The sequence below is a fragment of the Leopardus geoffroyi genome, chromosome C3 (assembly GCF_018350155.1).
Source record: "Leopardus geoffroyi isolate Oge1 chromosome C3, O.geoffroyi_Oge1_pat1.0, whole genome shotgun sequence".
In the NCBI taxonomy this organism is placed as follows: Eukaryota; Metazoa; Chordata; class Mammalia; order Carnivora; family Felidae; genus Leopardus; species Leopardus geoffroyi.
The window spans coordinates 107,528,709-107,547,764 of NC_059338.1; the positions used below are offsets into that span (position 1 = coordinate 107,528,709).

Consider the following 19,056-nt stretch of genomic DNA (forward strand, 5'->3'; position numbering starts at 1 on the left):
AGAATGACTCTGGCCAATAATGTCCCCCATGCCCCCACTTTGTGTCTCTCAGCACTGACTCAGGACATGCAGTGTTAACTAACATTGTGTGAATTTTCAACATTCATTTTATTGATTGTTATCACCAACTTAAAGAATTCTCATTATGATCATGATAAATAGAGATTAGTGGACATTTTTACTAAGATAATCATTCCCAAAGCGCATCTCAATTGAAGTCTAGTTTCCACTCAGGTTGAGTTCAAAATGCATGTTCCTGATGAGCATAGAGTTCTCCTCTACCCGAGACTCCTTCCAACTTCTAACTCTACCATCTTGCCCGTGTAGCTTCCAAGATTGCCCTGCTGCTCTGCCATGAAGCCTGCAGCAGCGAAAAGATCATGAGGAAGGAGGTTTATGGGCCAGGCCACCCATACTTCATTGGCCAACAGTCAGCCACATGGCCACACCTAAATGCCAGGGCCGATCTGAAATGCAATCTAGCTCTGTGCCCGGGAAGGAGGACAGGTTTGATGAAGACCTCACTGGTCTCCGCCACAATGAAAATGACAATAAAGTAAAAGGCACAGAGAGTTTTATAACCTGAAGAGGGATGGAAAACCCAACTGACTCTGACCGCTCGGTGAGAAAATGGGCTACGCTCCAGGGGGACCTGGAGAATCCTCTTAACATCTATCCAAATCATGTGTTAGAAAGTGAGAGAGGCTCTGATAAAAGTAAGATAAGGGTGAACTCGGAGGGGCACTCTGGGGACACACGGCACATTCCTCCTCTGGTGACACAGCAGCTCAGGGTGTCAACCCGTTGCTCAGTAGAATTCGCCGGGAAAAATTCCCAGTTTCATGCATCTTGGTGATCATCTGTACTGCAGTTCCAAATAACCCAGCCTGCCTGGAGTGCTTTCCTGCTCCCTGCGGCCGGTTAAAGTCACTTTGCTTCTGCCCAGAAGATGTAGAAAAAGTATGCAGATGGCGAAGCCACTCACACTCATAGTGTTAAGTGCAAGGAGTGAGTTTTGTAGCCATTGCAATCATTGATTTGCATTTGTCATTTAAGGGGTTTAAGAGACTCTTAACAAATTAGCCTTGTGGTTTCATTTTCAAATGATAAACTGGTACTTAATTTGTGCTTTTTTTTTCATATGAAATTTATTGTCAAATTGGTTTCCATACAACACCCAGTGCCCACCCCAGCAGGTGCCCTCCTCAATGCCCATTGCCCACTTTCCCCTCCCTCCCACCCCCCATCAACCCTCAGTTTATTCTCAGTTTTTAAATTTTTTTTTTCAACGTTTATTTATTTTTGGGACAGAGAGAGACAGAGCATGAACAGGGGAGGGGCAGAGAGAGAGGGAGACACAGAATCGGAAACAGGCTCCAGGCTCTGAGCCATCAGCCCAGAGCCTGACGCGGGGCTCAAACTCACGGACCGCGAGATCGTGACCTGGCTGAAGTCGGACGCTCAACCGACTGCGCCACCCAGGCGCCCCTATTCTCAGTTTTTAAGAGTCTCTTATGGTTTGGCTCCCTCCCTCTCTAACTGTGTGTGTGTGTGTGTGTGTGTGTGTGTGTGTGTGTGATTTTTTTCACTTGAAAGTTGTAAAATAATTGAATGTCTGTGAAAAGGGTTTGGGTGTTTAAGGGAACCCAAGTTACTGCATGTATAAATTAGTTTTATTAGATTCATAAAAGTTACTTGAGATGTAGGAAGATTTTACTCTGTAGGTTTGTGTTGGCCTCAGGCATGTGAAATGTTTCAGGAGATCAAATACATTACGTTTGTAAGGGTAGTTGAAAATATTTTAGGAACCTTAATTACATGGCCATTGTTTGAGGCAGCTTAATCTTTTTAAATTTATAAGTCCCTTGAATACTAATCAACACAACAATTGTTTTTAGATAAAAATTTCTATACTTACTAATAGAGTACATTTATAAATGTGTAGACTAGATTTATAGGCTAAGTTTGAAGACTGAAAGTAAAATGAAATGTTCGACTTTAACTGAATATTAATTAGAGTAGATACAAGTAGTTCATTTTGCTCTCACACCTTTCACAAATACTCAACTGATAGCAGCAAGGAAGAGGAAAGAGAGAGTGGTGGGCATTTGATAAAATGCAGGACCAAAACCACTTAAACAAATTAATTTCTTTCGAAGTGTGGTAAGAGGCTAGAAATCGGTCCATGATATCTTCAGCAAAAAACCAAAACAAGCCAAAAAATTATCCCTGCACACCACAGTTTCACAGCTTGGAAATCAAAAAGGTACAATGGGTTGCTGTATTATATGTGCATTAAATTTTCACAAAGTCAGCTAATAAGCTTGGTTGTGACAAAAGAAGTTAATTTTGTCTTGGTCTCGTAAGGTCTCCTAAACATTAGGGGAGTTTTCAAGAGCGATGTTGCCTTACAGATTCACTTTCGACTCTAGAGAAGTCAAGAATCATTCTGCCCAAATGACCACCTGACCCGAGCCTCCCTGCTGGTGCTGCCTTTTGCCCACACAAAGGAAGTGGTTCAGCGGAGCCTTCTTGGGGAGCACTAAAGAGGCTGAGGCTGGGGAGGAACCCGGGAGGGTCTAGAGAACAGAAGGCTGAGCTGTATTGAGGCTTAGGTGGGGAGCCAGTGGGACTGACAGGCAGAATGGGGGCAGTTCTAGGAATTGTCTAGAGCAGGGCAAGAGAGAGAGTGGGGGCAGCTCCTGGCCCCAGAAAAAGGGTCTGACCAGGGTTGCAGATGAGCACCAGGGCCCTGCAGTGACAGAGTAACTCTGGGAGAAAATAAGAGGGCAAGGGAGAATCTCGCGGCAGTGGCTACAACAATAATGGAAATATCTGGCCATTTGATGCTGAGATATAGAGCAGAACAGAGACTAAATATAACCAATACCTCTTAGCCAAGGGCCAGGGGTAGCGATAGGAGAGGCCTTTGGGGAAGTGGAGGCTCTTAAAGAACAGATCGAAGAGATGCTTGGTGTCCTGATGCCTTAACATTTGTGCTAACAATTATCATCTTAAATGAACCAGGTGGGGAAGGGAGGGAGCTGCATACGTGAAGTTCTTGGGCTCGGAGGTGAGAACATAGTGCTGTGCAAAGCTGCAGGTAGACGGTGTGGAAAGGGAAGAGGCAAGAAATGCGGCTGCATTTGTAGCATTCTGGGTCTTTAACCTTATAGGACAGTAACACCCCCTGAACTGTGACAGCCAGAAGTGTCTCCAGACATTGCCAAACGCCCCCTGGGGAACAAAATCACCCGTATCTAAGAACCATTGTTCCAGGATTTAAGCTCCATGAAAACTGGAACGTTTTTCCTTCTGTATCTCCAGCACCCACCAATGGCACTGGTAAAAAAATTTGTTGAGTGAATGAATGGCTTACAGATAGTATCATAGCAGCGGAAAAGCAGCGATGATATGACAATAAAATTCCAACACCTTCCTGGATTACAAACAGATGAAAACTGATTGATATCAGAGTCAAAAGAGATTTATCCCAGTAAAGAAAAAGTAATGCTTATACACAAAATGGGATAATATTGCGCCTTAAAAAAGAAAGCAAGCCTGTCATATGTGACAACATCGATGGACCTTGAGGACAATATGCTGCGTGAAATGAACCAGTCACAGGACAAATAGTGCATGATTCCACTTACATGAAATGTCTAAAGTAGTCATGCAGAAGCAGAGAGTAGAATGGTGGCAAATGCTGGGGGAGGGGCAAAAGGAGAGTTGCTTTTCCACAATTATAAAGTTGTAGTTACACCCCCCAAATTTTTTTTAATGAAACTATAGTTATGCTAGATTAATAAATTTTATAGATCTCCTGTCCAACATAGTGTCTATAGTTAACAATATGGTGTTATACACTTAAAAGTTTGTTATGGGGTGCCTGGGTGGCTCAGTCGGTTGAGCGTCCGACTTCAGCTCAGGTCACGATCTGGGGTCCACGAGATCGAGCCCCACATCGGGCTCTGGGCTGATGGCTCAGAGCCTGGAGCCTGCTTCCGATTCTGTGTCTCCCTCTCTCTCTGCCCCTCCCCCGTTCATGCCGTGTCTCTCTCTGTCTCAAAAATAAATAAATGTTAAAAAAATTTTTTTTTTAAAAAAAGTTTGTTAGGAGGGTAGGGGCGCTTGGGTGTCTCTGACAGTTAAACATCCAACTTTGGCTCAGGTCATGATCTTATGGTTCAGGAGTTTGAGCCCCACGTCAGGCTTCGTGCTGACAGTGCAGAGCCTGCTTGGAATTCTCTCTCTGTCTCTCTCCCTCTCTCTCTGCCCCTCCCTCCCTCCCAAATAAATAAACTTAAAAAAAAAGTTTGTTAGGAGAGTAGACCTCATATTAAGTGTTCTTACCATCACGAAATTCAAGAAAGAGAAAGAATGGTTAAAAATTTTTTTCTAGTTGGTACATTGGTTTATTTGCTCATGTTAATAATGAACATATGTTTACATTTTAAATATAGTTTTAATACGTTTAAACAGAGCTATGTTACTGTCTGGAATTCTTAACACTCCCATTGGAATCCCACTTCTGTTTAAATCAGGGTCCGTTATATTACCTAGGTGAGCAGACCACTTGTCATCTAGTGATAGTAACAAGTGGCAGAAGTCATAGGGTGAAAGAGGAGAGCACTTTTAACATTTGCCCCAAAATACCAGGATGCAGTAGCAATATCTCCAAGGAAAATCTGGTTGAGTTTTTGAAGTAGGTAAGATTTGGACAAATCCTGGGAGACCAACCCAAGGAGATGTGTTAAAGGTTGGAGAGGGCATCGGAGAGCCACGAGTTACATGTTCAGCACCGTTACATGTTCTCTCCAATGCCCTCAGAGGATTCTTCAGGCATTGGCGGGCAAGGGGGACACGAGAGGAGAGAGATGCCCCAGGATGGGCGAGGTTGCTAAGGTGAATGAAGGGAGTTGGCTGTTGGGGCTCGGAGTCAAAGCAATGCGTGTAGAAGTGGCCACAAAGCTGTACTTCTGTCGAGCAAGTGTGGAGTTTTCATATGGCTCCCGTTGTTGGTTTATCATTCGCTGAAATTAACACGGTAATGATGATCAAAGATTTATTTTCCTTTAAAAAAGAACTCTGGGGGCACCTGGGTGGCTCAGTTGGTTAAGCAACCGACTCCAGATTTCGGCCCCACATTTGGCTCTGGGCTTGCAGTGCAGAGCCTGCTTAGGATTCTCTCTCCCTCTCTCTCTGTTCCTTGTCTGCTTGTGCTTTCTCGAAATAAATAAACTTAAAAAAAATCCTTTTCATTAAGATCTGGAGAATATTTTTTAGCCGTTATGAAATTATAGCATATTGATAGAACAGAAAGTAAGATTAGCCTTACTTTTTTTAATGACATTATGGCAGGGAGAGCCAGTGAAGCCCCAATATCCTTTCTTGTCTCCCCCAGTAACAGAATCCCTAGTTTTTTCATCTGGAATTATGGATACCTAGGCAGCACGCCTCATTTCTTAGTTTCCCTTGCTAGATGTCTCCCTGTTGCTAAGTTCTGACTAATAAGATGCAGAGGAGGGTAGTATCATGTGCAACCTTCCAGGAATTTTCCTTAAGAGACATCCCGGGTCTGCTCTTTGCCCTCTCTTTCCTTTGACCCTTCCCCCGTCTTGCTGCCAGGACCCGGATGTGGCCAGCCTGGGCCATGAGGAGACCGGCCACCCCTAGGGATGGTAGAGCAGGGAGCCAAAGGGGCCTGGGGTCTTGAGGACTTCACAGACATGTCATAGCAGCCCACCCTGCCTAACCAGACCTTCACACCAGACAGAAATAATCTCATATTTTGTGTGAGTCTTTCTTTGGAGAACTTTGTTACTTGCAATCAAACTACGAACCCTCAGCAATACAAAAAATAAAATTCTGTTCTACTAACTCTCATTCACCTATTAAAAATATTTTTAAAATTTTTTTAATGTTTATTTTTGAGAGAGAGAGAATGACAGTGCATGAGCAGGGGAGGGGCAAAGAGTAATGGAGACACAGAATTCAAAGCAGGCCCCAGGCTCTGAGCTGTCAGCACAGAGCCCAATCTGGGGCTCAAACTCACAAACCGAACCATGAGATTGTAACTTGAGCCAAAGTCAGACACTAAACCAACTGAGCCACCCGGATGCCCCTTAAAAATATTTTTAATTTTTTTTTCATTCTTTTTTCCTTCCCTACATTTTGTCCGTCATGTAGCTGATAAATGTTCTCTTAAAGATCTCCAACCTTCTCTTTCTTCCACCAACTCCCTCTTCTTGGCTTGAATGGCCCCTGTTCTCCGGAAATGTTTATCCCTGTCTCTGCCTCTCAATGTTCTCTGTTTCTTTCAAGGCCCATCTCAAATATCATCTTTCCCAAGCAGATTTCCCTCCTTTCCTTCGACAGGATGGGACCCCTCTCTCCACGCTGCGTCCATATAGCACTGTATATCTCTCACCTGACAGTTACATCCTGTGATGGCTTTTCGTCATTTCTGTCCTTCTTTTATCCCCATCCTAGATAGCAAGTATTGTGAAAATAGAAAGTATGTTTATTCATCTGGGTAATCTCTATACCCTCAGCGCAACTCTTGTTTAGGATGAATGCTCCATAGTTATTTGTGGAATTGAATGGCCAAGGCCTCTTGGCATGGAAAGAAACCAATACAATCCACTGCTGATCAGTTTGCTGTAGATTTTATTGTTTAGTCTCTCCTCTCTTCTAGTTCTCGAAACAGAGCCCTTTGCAGTGGCAAGAATAATTAGATACAGTCTTGCGTAATTAGTTGCCATCGCCTCGTAAATTGTAGCCTCCTGATATCAAGGACCACGTTTTAAACGTACTTTCTATTTCCTTTCTTGTCATCTCCCACCCCACCTCTAATAGTTCTTAGCTCAGTGCCGCACTCACTCAATTGTTTAAAATACTTGTTGAAGTAAGGAATAAATGAAGTCAAGTTACTTCTTCCTTGACACCGATCACATTTTCTTTTCCCAAACTTTGTTTTCTCTTTTCCGTTTTCAGGGCCTGCCACTTGCTCTGACGTTCCCAGCTTTCTTATCAGCTGCCCGAGTGTCATTCTCCAGGGATCATTCCTAGTTCTTCCCAGAACTCCCAGATGTCCACTAACCAAAGAGAGGAATGAATACAGCCTTTCTTTAGTCTCCATATAATGAAAAGATGGTGCAGTACCAAAGGGCTCGAAGTGCCAAAAATTTTTTAAAGGGCGTGATCATAGCATAGACAGGATTTTTAGATATCTACATAGACATGTTTAAATCAAAAACTGCTATGAGGCCAACAAGTATGATGCTATGTGGTCAACGTTCCAAGATAAATAATGTTTTTATAGCCAATCAAGATCTGTTCTCATTTGGTTTTGTGTGAGTACATCCTACCACTTTCCAAATTGGAATTAAAGTAGATTAAGATCTGTTCATTTTCTGATCTCAGGCTTGCAGGGTATCCCCAGAGAACCTGGGGTTGGGAATTATGCCCAGCACAGCACCATCAACAGAAAGGTCTATAGCGAATAGATTCCCCATGGGTGCGGCCAGTAGAAGGATTTCTTTTTTAAAGACCACACTGCTTTCTATCATAGCTTGCCCCATCTATTCTCCCTGGGATCTCTCTTGGGTGGTGTCTTATCTGATTACCACATACTTGGTGGTTGAGCATCTCCAGCAGCACATAATCTTATTACTTACACTACTTTGGTTTGGGCAGGGGTGGGGGGAGTTGGGTTTGTTTGTTTGTTTGTGAGAGAGACAGAGTATGTGAGGGGGAGGGGCAGAGAGAGAGGGAGAGAGAGAGAGAGAGAGAGAGAGAGAGAATGAGAATCCCAATCAGGCTTTGTGCTCTCAGCACAGAGCCCAACACAGGGCTCAATCCCACAACCGTGAGATCAAACCTGAACCGAAATCAAGAGTCGGACACATAACCAACTGAACCACCCAGGTGCCCCTCCTTACACTACTTTGCTAGAGCTTTTTTAAGTTTTATAACTGACACTTGATTTACTTCTTAATTCCATTCCTCCAGATCAGCCAAGAGTTCTTTGCCTCATGGATTCTGTCTAAACAGAAGAGGAAAAATAGTTTAGAGGAGCTGACTGGAAGCCTGTGTTCACCAAAGGGGGAAGTGAGTTTTTGGAAATTTATGTGAGCAGGATACTAGGGAAGGATCACCACTTAAAATACCCATGGCCATATAGAGTGTAGTCTGGCCTGAATGTGTGGGCTTGACCATATGACCATAAGGTCCTCAGTGACAGAATCCTTATCTCTGACCTGGAGGAAGTGTGTGCAACTCTTCTCTGGGGAGGGAACTTCACCCAGAAGCCCATGTTACTATTTCTCTAGCTAGACTGTCTCCACATGAGGTCCCCCCTCCACTGGTGGCTCTCACTAAAGGTATCAACTTTCTGGTTAATCTTCTGCCCTTTGCACCCACGAGATCCTACGTCTTTCCTGTTAACCTAATTTTGAACTTTATTATACTATAAAAATGTGTCTCCTTTCTGATTTTGAGTTACATTACAAAACTTTCTTCTATGAACTTAACCTTGAGTGGCACCATAACTGATCCCTTCTTCCCTGCCTTCCCCCATCAACTACGTAGGCATGTGGGTGGGGGTGGGAGCATTCAGGACAGCCCCCGCAAATGAGAAGTGACAGGAAAGGGTGAAAGTCAGGGAGTCAGAAAGCCTTAAAAACCAAAGGTAGACTGTATGCTGGTCTGAGGAACACTAGGGGCTGAAACGGGGTGGGATGCGGAGCTTCTGCGCTGCCACAAATCAGTCTAGGGAGGGGCTCGAGGTGAAGAGTCATTAGGACCCTGGAAAGAAGCAGGAAGCAGGAGAAATCCTTGGGACAGGTGTTATCAGTAAGAATGGAAGCAGTTGAAGACAGACCCTGCCTGAGACTGACAAGTGGGGATTTTCACTTGCAAAAAGGCATGGTTCCCCAATATTTCTGTGGCTTCGTCTCCAGCCTTTGACACTTCTGTACCTTTGTAGAGGAGACGAATGAGAGTCCAGGCACCCTAAACAAAGGCTTCACGTGGGGCTTTTTCCGGGAAGTAACACTCTGTCTGATGTCATAAGTCCAAGATTCAAGTCCTGGCTCCTGAGATGATCCCTGACTGTGTGATCATAAATCTGTCTCTTACACTCTCTGGGCTCTTGGTTTCTTCATCTGTGAGAGGGATAATAGTTTTTACCTGCCTCCCTCTCAACAGAATGGCATTATACTCCAGGTACCAAGCTAGATGCTGGGGGCTAGTGAGTGAGACAGATACGGTTCCTGCTCTCTTGTATCTTACATTCTGTTGGGAAATTGATTGTAAACGAGTAACTACGGGTGTCACAATCATAGTGCACCTGGACCTATGGGTGCATTCACCAGGGCACCTAACCTAGACCAGGAGGTCAGGGAAGGCTTCCCTGATCAACGTTTGAGCTGAGATGCAGAGGATGAGTAGAATTTAGACCAGATGCAGTGGGGGAATGAGAGCTGGTCATGGTAAAGAAACAGTGGTGGAAAGATGAGGTGGGGGGAAAGTGACATATTTAACCAAGGAAAGGGCAGAGTGATCAGGAGTACAAAACCACATGAGGGAGGTGAGTGGCTCGTGTTCAGCCTCACAGGCTGCAATGGATTAATTCTAAGGGGGATAAAATGAATAATAAAGTGTTTACATTTCTTGGGCCAGATGCCGTGGCCGCCACTTTACATGTCTGATCTCATTGATTTCTCCCAATAGCCACAAGGTCACATACTTATTAAATGGGGGAGCCAGAACACAAACTCGGGCGGCCTGCCCCAGCCCCCTTGCGCTATAAATGTGCTTTATGTAAAAATTCTGTGCAGGCTCAAAGGCAGCTTGCCATTGTCGCATATGGACAGTTAAGACCCAGAAGGAATCATTTCTCCCCATATCTCTTTTGGATATTTCTATTTCTGTAGGAGGTGTTTCCCAAGGCCACAGAGAATGTGAAAAATGAAATCAGCTTCTTTTTAAAGAAACTCCTGAGGAACAAATGACTCTTGGTCAGGCTGTTCCTCCCTCTGGTCAACATCCTGGCAGGAAACTTCCCATGTTGCCTGTAACCAGCACAAGAGACTTGAGAAGGAAGGAGTGCTTTTCCCTTGCCTGTAATTTGGTTTCCTGTTTTGCTTTCCAAAATTTGCATAGGTATTTTTTAAATGCGTTTAGGAAAAGTGCGGTGATTTAAATGTTATCCATGAGACAAGATTTATGTTGGTGAGTGATCAGCCACAGGAATTGCACAGGAATTGAGTTGCCTGGATATAAACTCTGCTGCCTCCTCTCTGGAGCCTGTTCTGTGCCCCTTCTCCCATTCGCCTAGAAATACCCACTCCTTCCTTTGTTCTCTCGCTCTGGCCCCATATCTTTCTGTGGCACTTTGGCAAGCATATTGCTTATACGCCTGTTGCTCTATGAGACTGTCAGCTCCTTGGAGGCAGAAACTGTCCAACTCATGTTTATCCCCATGCTTACAGGGTGCCGGGTACCTACTGGCCATTCAATAGATGTTTATAGACTGAATGAGCAAACAATGATACCAGCATCAATTGAGTGCCTACTTGTGATAGGCACTATGTCAGTGGCTTGTATGTATCACCTCATTAAATTCTTAGAAGCCTGGAAGGCAGTTACTCTCTTATTCCTCATTTTTCAGATCAGGACACTGGGGCTCAGGGAGCTAAGTAAATCACACAGATAGTAAACAACCGAGCCAGGGGTCAATATCAAGTGTTCTCTCCCATTATACTCTTTGCCTCCTTTCTTGAAGTGGCCGGTGGAAGAAGTCAGCAGCTCGGAGGGGCTGCTGATCCTTATAGGTACTGGCTGGTTTTTAAGAGCTGTTTCTTATTTAGCACGGTAAGGCTTGCTTTGGGGCAGCTCTAGCAGGATGAGGTTATGGGGACAATAACTGCCCTCATTTTCTGCACTCTTTCCTAGAAGAGCCAGAAGAGAGTTGGGGGGGGAGGAAGGAAGCCATGAGTCAGTCAGGCTACAGTTCAAATCCTGGTTCTGTCACATTCCAGCTCTGTAACTCTGGCAAGGTGTTCATCAGCTCTGTATCTCTTACAGAGGGACTATCGCACAGACTGCATGGGAGAGTGAGGACTTTGTCAGGCATTCCAGTGAGAGTGGCTGGCCAATGGGGAGTACTTTATAAAGGGGAGGATGTTTTTGGTGTGGAGATGCCTGTGAGCTGCCAATGTTCCCACATCAGCGGCTCCATCAGACCTCATCCTCTAGCTTAGCAGGCACAAGACATCATTCAAAGCTCTGTCCCTCCTCCTGGAGCACCCTCCCCCTTATCCACCCGGATGACACAGTCCTCCCCAGAAAACCTGCCTTTCTTTCCTTGAACCCTGCCCCATGGTTCACTGCTATTTGTTATTTGATTGTTGGATGGTTGGCTGATAATAAGGGAGATCTTGGCATGGCCAAGGGGTCAACAAGCTGGAACCTGCAGGCTAAATTCATCTCTCCCCATTTTTATATGACGCCCCAAATAAGGATGGTCTTTACATTTTTAAATAGTTGACAAAAGAAAAAAAGAAAAAAGAATACTATTTCATGACAAATGAAAATCATATACAATTGAAACTTTGGTGTCCATAAATAGTTTTATTGGAAGACAGCCAAGCTCACTCATTTGCATATTATCTCCAGCTGCTTTGCTGTTACAAGACGGAGCTGAATAGTCACAACAAAGGCTGTATGGTCTGCATGGCCTAAAATATTTCCTATCTGGCCCTTTACGGGGACAAGTTTGCCAATCCCTGCTATAAGCGAATAATGACAGAAGATTCCTCACTCAGAAATACCCAACCAAACCTCTTTCCCTTCCCCTACCTGCAGCCCATCCCCAGATGCAACCCCGGGTCAGAAATTCCATTGGATTAACAAACTGCAAATACTCCCCGAGAACTTTCCAAGTGCACCCCATGCTTCACACTTTTATTTTATTTGACTTAATCATATCTTAGCATAGAGGAGGGAGGAAGGAGAAGGTGGAAGTAGGTGAGGAGGAGAAAGAAAAGAGCAAGAGAAGAAAAGGAGGCAGGAAGAAGGATAAGTGAAGTCGTAAATAGAGTTGTTCCAAATGAGCAAATCCATTAAAGGTCAGGAAAAGATTTAACGGAAATGTATAAGTCCCCTGCTTTCCCCACATTTGACACAATCCTACCATGTCTTTGTCAAGAAAGCCTAAGTTTTGACAAGATGGCAACAAGAGCTAATGACACCAGTTGGAGAAGATGATTATTAATCAGGCAACTGTTGTTGACATAGTTTAGTATTAACTCAACTTAGAAACTTACCGGTGGACAGAGATGAATCCAAAACTCTTGGCAAAATTGGGCTGTCCTAGCAAACAAACTGAGGAGTCAGAACTATTGAAGAGAGGTCCCTGGATCGCTGAAAAAAGAAAGAAACAGCAATTTTAGCACTAAAACCTTAATGTTGAAAGAATGTAATAATTAACAAGGAAAGTGCTGGGGAGAAAAAGACGTGGACGTTATTTTTCAAAATTAAAAAGCCATCACATTCACTGGGTTAACATAAGTCTTATTTTATTGATAGAAAGAAAAGTCCTAGTGATGGTAAATACCAGAGAAATCTGGTTTTATCCACGGTGCCTAGGGAACTCACAGCAAGATTTCTGAGCACAGGAATAGGGATTGTTAAAATACCAGAAAAAGCCTAGCAAAGCATTTCTCCATTTTAACACAAAGACCAGAGATGAAGACCACAAGCGAGCAAGTGTTTGCCAAAGTCAAGTCCCACGGGGCTTTGTCTTTTCTGAATGTGCACTTGATACAGAGGGAGAGATTTAATCTAAACAGGACTCACAGAGGGATGTGAGAAGCTGAAAAATCTCATTTCCTCACCTCCAAGGCACTTACTAGTAACAAAAGAAGATAAAAAAGAGAAAGCAGGAAAGCACAAAGCAAAGCGGCCCGAGCAAAAAGTCTAGTAACACACTTGCAATGCTGTCTGCACTCTGGCACATTTAAGCATTTGCTTGCGCTCCTGGCTCGCCCAGCTCCAGGATTGCATGTTCCCAGTCTGGGGGAGTTTGTGCACAAGTTTATGCCAGGCTGTAGAAGTCACCCCACGGATTCACTGCCACGAAGGAGATAGCAAGAGGGATAAGGAGAAAATTAAACAATTGCAAACAGTACATCTCAAAACTGTCAAGGTCATGAACAGTAAGTCTGGTTTGAGAAAGTGACACAGCAAAGAGGAGCCTAAGGAGACGTGATGACGTAATGTGGTCCCTGGATGGGATCCTGGAACAGAAGAAGGATTAGGTAAAAAATATAGAAACTTGAATAGGATGTGGACTTTGGTTAATAATAACATGTCAATATTGGTTTCTTAACTGAAAAATGCACCGAAATTTTGCATCTCCCAAAACTCCCAATGGTCTCACTACAAGAAGGACTTAGGGAGTAAACCGTCCTCTTGATCTTGCAATGGCCAAAGTCAGTGTTTTCCACCACAGTACCTGGGTGTTGCTTAAAAAGAGAGGGAGAAACAGAAAAAAGAGAGGGTGGCCTTGGCTAAACACATTTCAGAAAAACTAGATTATACACATTTCTTCACTATGGGACCCCTCATGCATATTACAGCTATCCAAAAAGGAGCTGTAGAATGCAGAATCTCCCAAATTTAATTGATTATGAACCTCTTTTATTACAGAACACCTCTTGGGACTAGCTTCCTTCTGAAGGTACTTTGGAAACCGCTAAAGGGGGCTAAAATAGCTAAAAAGTGGTAAAGGAAGGGCCTGATAAAGTAAAGTTAGAAGAAACACAATGGAAACTATCCAATTAGCCGTTGCTGGTTTTTAACTGGTTGCTTCAGGGATCTCAAAAGCAAGAAATTCTGCCAAACTAATTGCTGAAAAATTCTCATCTTATGCCCGAGGCCTCAAACAAGAGTTTAATGGACTGTGTATCTTGTTAAAAGTATCTGGATGAGGAAACTATTAACATTAGGCCCAGTTGATTGCCTTTGTTGCTAAACAAAAGGCATTTGTATCTCAGCCCTTTGAAGAGTTACACAAATTTGTGTGAACAATGAATATTTGGTCGAGATTCATTAATGCAGAGATGAATAAATCCTCCTTATTCTGGGGAACAAAGACAATTCACTTGGCAAATAACTGCAGACACGCAAATGTATCTTGGACAGCTGGAATATTTAGAAGTCATATATGAAAAATAGTACATTTTATTCCTTTAGACGTGCAAGTTTGTCAGTTCTAAATTGCATTCTAATTTAATCAGTTTGGGCTCTTGTATCTCGTCAACTGAGATTAAAATAATAGCAGGCTCAAACTATGCAGGGTTTTCTTGCAAATTTGTTTCAAAATGTAACAGAGGATAAGGGATAAGGCTTGAATCTCGACAACACAGCTTTGTTATAGCATACATTAGTAGCATTTTTATCAACCTCTGACTGTTTTTAGCACAATCCTTGAAGAATTGGAAAAATCTTGCTCGAGATGCATTTAAAGCAGCAGAAAAATAACTGTTGAGGAAAGAGAAGAGCTAAGACAGCAGAATCGAGTAAGGAATCAGAACTGGGTAGAAAGAGCACAGGCTTTTGGGATGGCAACAGGTGTGGGTTTGACTCCTGGCTCCATCCCTTCAAAGGGGAGTAATGGGCAAATCACTTTGGGAATCTCAGCTTCCTCATCAGAAGAAGGTGAACAAGAATATGACCTCTTTGAGGTTGTTGTCACAGAAATCGTGTTCACAAAGTGTCTTTTATAGTGCCAGACGCTTACTATACCCTCAGCAAGTGGTTTTTCTGATAAGAAAGTACCACCGTTCATCGCAAACAGCAAAGAGTTCAGCAAGGATGCGAGCAAGCACTGAAATATCGATGCAAAACAACTGGAAGCCAGGTTTATAGGAAACAGAGGAAGGAAAGAATGTCAGGCCAGCTAAAAGCAAATGCTGTGTGGAAAGAACAACTTTATTTGCATCAGCAGAGTTTTTTGGAAGGCAGGCAAGACTAATAAACCTTTAGCCTGTTGGCATAACTGAACTCAGTTACAGTCCTTCTGCTTAAGTCAAGTCCATAAAACCGGCTACCCTGTATTTCTCAGATGAAAGTCTTCTAAAACTAGGACCTTCCTAAACTCAAACAAGAAAAGCTATTTGATGCTCAAAAACGATTCAATGCAAGTGAACCCGAGAAATATTTTTCAAATTACATGCTGGATGTTATTCAGAGGAAAAGAAATCGTGGCATTATATATTTTAGGAGCTGTTGGGTTGAACAAAGTTAAACCAATTTCTAGGCTTCTTTAAAAAGTAATGCAAATACATGGATACATATTCAGGCGGTAGAAAAGAGCACAGAATGAATTTCTTCTCACTTCACCTTCTGTCCCCCAGTTCTTCACAGAATCAAGAATTGTTACCAGTTTCTGGTGTATCTTTCTGGAGCTATCATTACACAAATGATAGCACAGCATACATATTTCTGTACCTTCCTTTGTTCACTGACTATATCTTGGGGGAAATATTAGTTCATTTAGATCAGTAGCAGTCAACAGGGGTGGCGTCTAGAGACTTTTTGCTGTGGGTGCTGCTGGCAGCTAGAGTTCAGGGGTGCTGCTAGACGTCCTACTATGCACAGGACCGCCTCCTACAACAATGGATTATCTAGCCCGAAACAACAGCAGTGCCGCCATTGAGAAACCCTGGTTTAGATCCGTCTCATTTTTTTTTTTAATGGCCACATATTCTTCCACTTTACGGATGAATCATACGTAATTCATACAACTGGTGCGATGCTGGTGGTCATTTGGGTTATTTCAAGTCTTTGGCTAGGAAAAAAAAAGGCTGAAATGAATGTGCAAATGTAAAAACGTATCTCTAAAATAGCATTCTAGAAGTAGAATGGAGGGGTCAACGTGTGTGTGTATTTTTTTTAAGGTTTTATTGTATTTTTTTAAGTAATCCCTACACCCAGTGTGGGGCTCGAACTCACAACCCCGAGGTCAAGAATCCCATGCTCCACTGACTGAGCCAGTCAGGTGCCCCTGTGTGTGCATTTTTGTCAATTATTGTCAGTTGTCCTCCAAAGATGATAGAGCAGTTTATACCGCCAGCAACCATGCATGCCACTGCCGGTTTCCTCACATCCTCATTCCAAAGCAGTGTAGTAACATAATTTTTTATATTTGCCAATCTAATTGGTTAAAATGGGGTGTTTAAATTTGCGTTTACTTAGTATAAGTGAAGGTGAGCTTTTTTTTCAATGTTTTATTTATTTTTGAGAAAGACAGAGTGTGAGCAGGGGAGAAGCAGAGAGAGGGAGACAGAGGATCTGAAGCAGGCTCCAGGCTCTGAGCTCTCAGCACACAGCCCAATGTGGGACTTGAACTCACTGAACCGTGAGATCACACACTGAGCCGGAGTCTGACGCTTAGTGAACTGAGCCACCCAGGCGCCCCAGAACTTTCTTCCGTACATCTAAATCCCATTAATTATTTTGGTAGATTATCTGACTAAAGTTTTACTCGATGCAAGACTTCTTAGAGCCTTTAATATGTTCGTCTATATTATTATGAGCCTCCAAGAGATAACATTCAGCATTTCCCAGAGTTTTTTTTTAATCCTTATTAATTTCCCTGGTAGATCATTTTTAGTACATATGGTTCCATAAAACACTCTTTGGGAAGCATTAACCACGAGACACCAGGATAACATTGATGCGTGAAAGGATTTTGTACACATTCTAAGCAATATGTAACAGTGACTTATCAATTATTTGATGGCATTTTTAGCACTGGGGAACCCCTGACCCATAGTTAGAAGGAAGATCAGTCAAACTTGAGTTTCCTGGACTCTATCACTCCTCCACTGAGTATTCTATCGGGATCCTTTCCCTTACAGACGGAAACCTAGCTCAGTGAAACCCGACCAACTCAAACTACATTAAGCAAAACAAAACAAGACCAAAACAACCCCTCCTTTGCTCACATAGGAAAAATTTGGGAGCTCTGTGATTCCGCTGTGCCTCAAGCATAACTGATGCCAGAACTCAAATTCTGCAAGGGTTTCCTCTCCTTGCACTTCCTCACCCACTCACTTTCCCTGCTTCTCTCTTCGCTTTTATGCTCTCACCTAACCCCCTTGCTGCTCTTTTACCTAATATTACCACCAGGGAGATTGAAACACTTGTTCTCGGGCCCCCGGTTCAAAACTGCCCTGGATGGATCACCTGGGTGGCTCAGTCAGTTAAGCGTCCGACTCCTGGTTTTGGCTCAGGTCACCATCTCACAGTTTGTGAGTTTGAGCCCACATCAGGCTCTGCACTGACAGTTCAGAGCCTGCTTGGGATTCTCTCTGTCCACTCTCTCTGTCCCTCCCCTGCTTGCTCTCTCTCCCAAAATAAATAAATAAAAACTTAGAAAAAAATGAAGAAAGAGAAAGAAAGAAAGAAGGAAAGAAAGAGAGAGAAAGAAAGAAAGGAGGAAAGAAAGAAAGAAAGAAAGAGAAAGAAAGAAAGGAGGAAAGAGAAAGGAGGAAAGAAAGAAAGAAAGAAAAGAAAAGAAAGAAAAGAAAGAAAGAAAAGAAAGAGGAGAAAAAGAAAGAGAGAAAGAAAGAAAGAAAGAAAGAAAGAGAAAGAGAAAGAAAGAAAGAAAGAAAGAGAAAGGAGAAAAGAAAGAAAGGAAAGAAAGGAGGAAAGAAAGAAAATAAAGAGGAAAGAAAGAAGAAAGAAAGAAAGAAAGAAAGAAAGAAAGAAAGAAAGAAAGAAAGAAAGAGAGAAAGGAAAGAAAGAAAGGAAAGAAAGAGAGAGAGAGAGAAAGAAAGAAAGAAAGAAAAAGAAAGGAGGAAAGAAAGAAAGAAAAAGAAAGGAGGAAAGAAAGAGAGAGAAAGAAAGAAAGAAAGAAAGAAAATAAAGAGAGAGAGAAAGAAAGAAAGAAAAAGAAAGAAAGAAAGAAAGAAAGAAAGAAAGAAAGAAAGAAAGAAAGAAAGAAAGAAAGAAAGAAAGAAAGAAAGTTAGTTCCAGGGACGACCAGGATTACTGCCCACCCTTGAGCCAAGCAGTGGTGCCAGGGCCAGTAACCGTGAGGAGACCAAACACCCTCTGGTACCTCATGGTGGCAGTGGGGCAAGGAGCTTTGCCCAGAAAAAGGACACAGGAAGCTTCTCTTTCACCAGTACATCACAAAATGTCCTCCATGTTAACAAGAGAGACCAAGAAGCATCCTTGGAGACTAAGTGGTACTTGGCAAATAAATTTAAAAGAATTTAACATTTGGTGTCCTTGTGAAGTTTATGTGGATTTGTCAATGTGGAAAACAGCATTAGATATTAAGAATAGGGCTCTTGATTGACTGGATTTGGACAGGTGAAGAAACAAATATCAAAAAGGATTGCCAGCTGTGACCCTGAGGCAGAAGGTAGATTCCTAAGCCTTGCAAGAGAGAAAAAGCCAATTTTCTTCCTCGTGTGCGAAAGGCTAGAATGGTGCCCAACAGGAAAAAACCGGACTATTCAGTACCAGTTGAATAGTATTGAACATTTACAGATCCTATTAGTTTTCTATTTGCTGCTAAAAAACTGGGAAATGCTGAATGCCATCTCTTGGAGAGTCATACTGTAGATGAACATGTTAAAGGCTCACACAAACTTAGTGGTTTAAACAATGCAAATGTATTATCTTCCAGTCCCAGAGGTCAGCAGTCCAAAATGGGTCTCACTTGGCTAAAATCAAGGTGCTGGCAAGGTTGCGTTCCCCGCTCAGAAGCTCTAGAGGAAGAATCCGTTTCCCTGCCTTTTCTGATTTCTAGAGATTGACAACATTCCTTGCTTCTGGTCCCCTTCCTCTCTCTGTAAAGCCAGCAATGACAGGCCGGCCTTTCTCACATCACATCACACTGACTCGCTTCCTTTGTCACAGTTCTATCTCTGACTCTCTCCTCTCGTGCCTCCCTCTTCCACTTTTAAGGACACTTGTGATAACACTGGGCCCACATGGATAATCCAGGATAATTTTTCTATGTTGAGGTTG

At 42.9% G+C, this 19,056-nt stretch overlaps 1 pseudogene; it reads left to right on the top strand.

Moving 5' to 3' along the window:
• The first annotated feature begins 439 nt into the window (after positions 1 to 439).
• LOC123586627 overlaps positions 440 to 19,056 on the top strand; it is a 59,129-nt pseudogene continuing 40,512 nt past the window's right edge.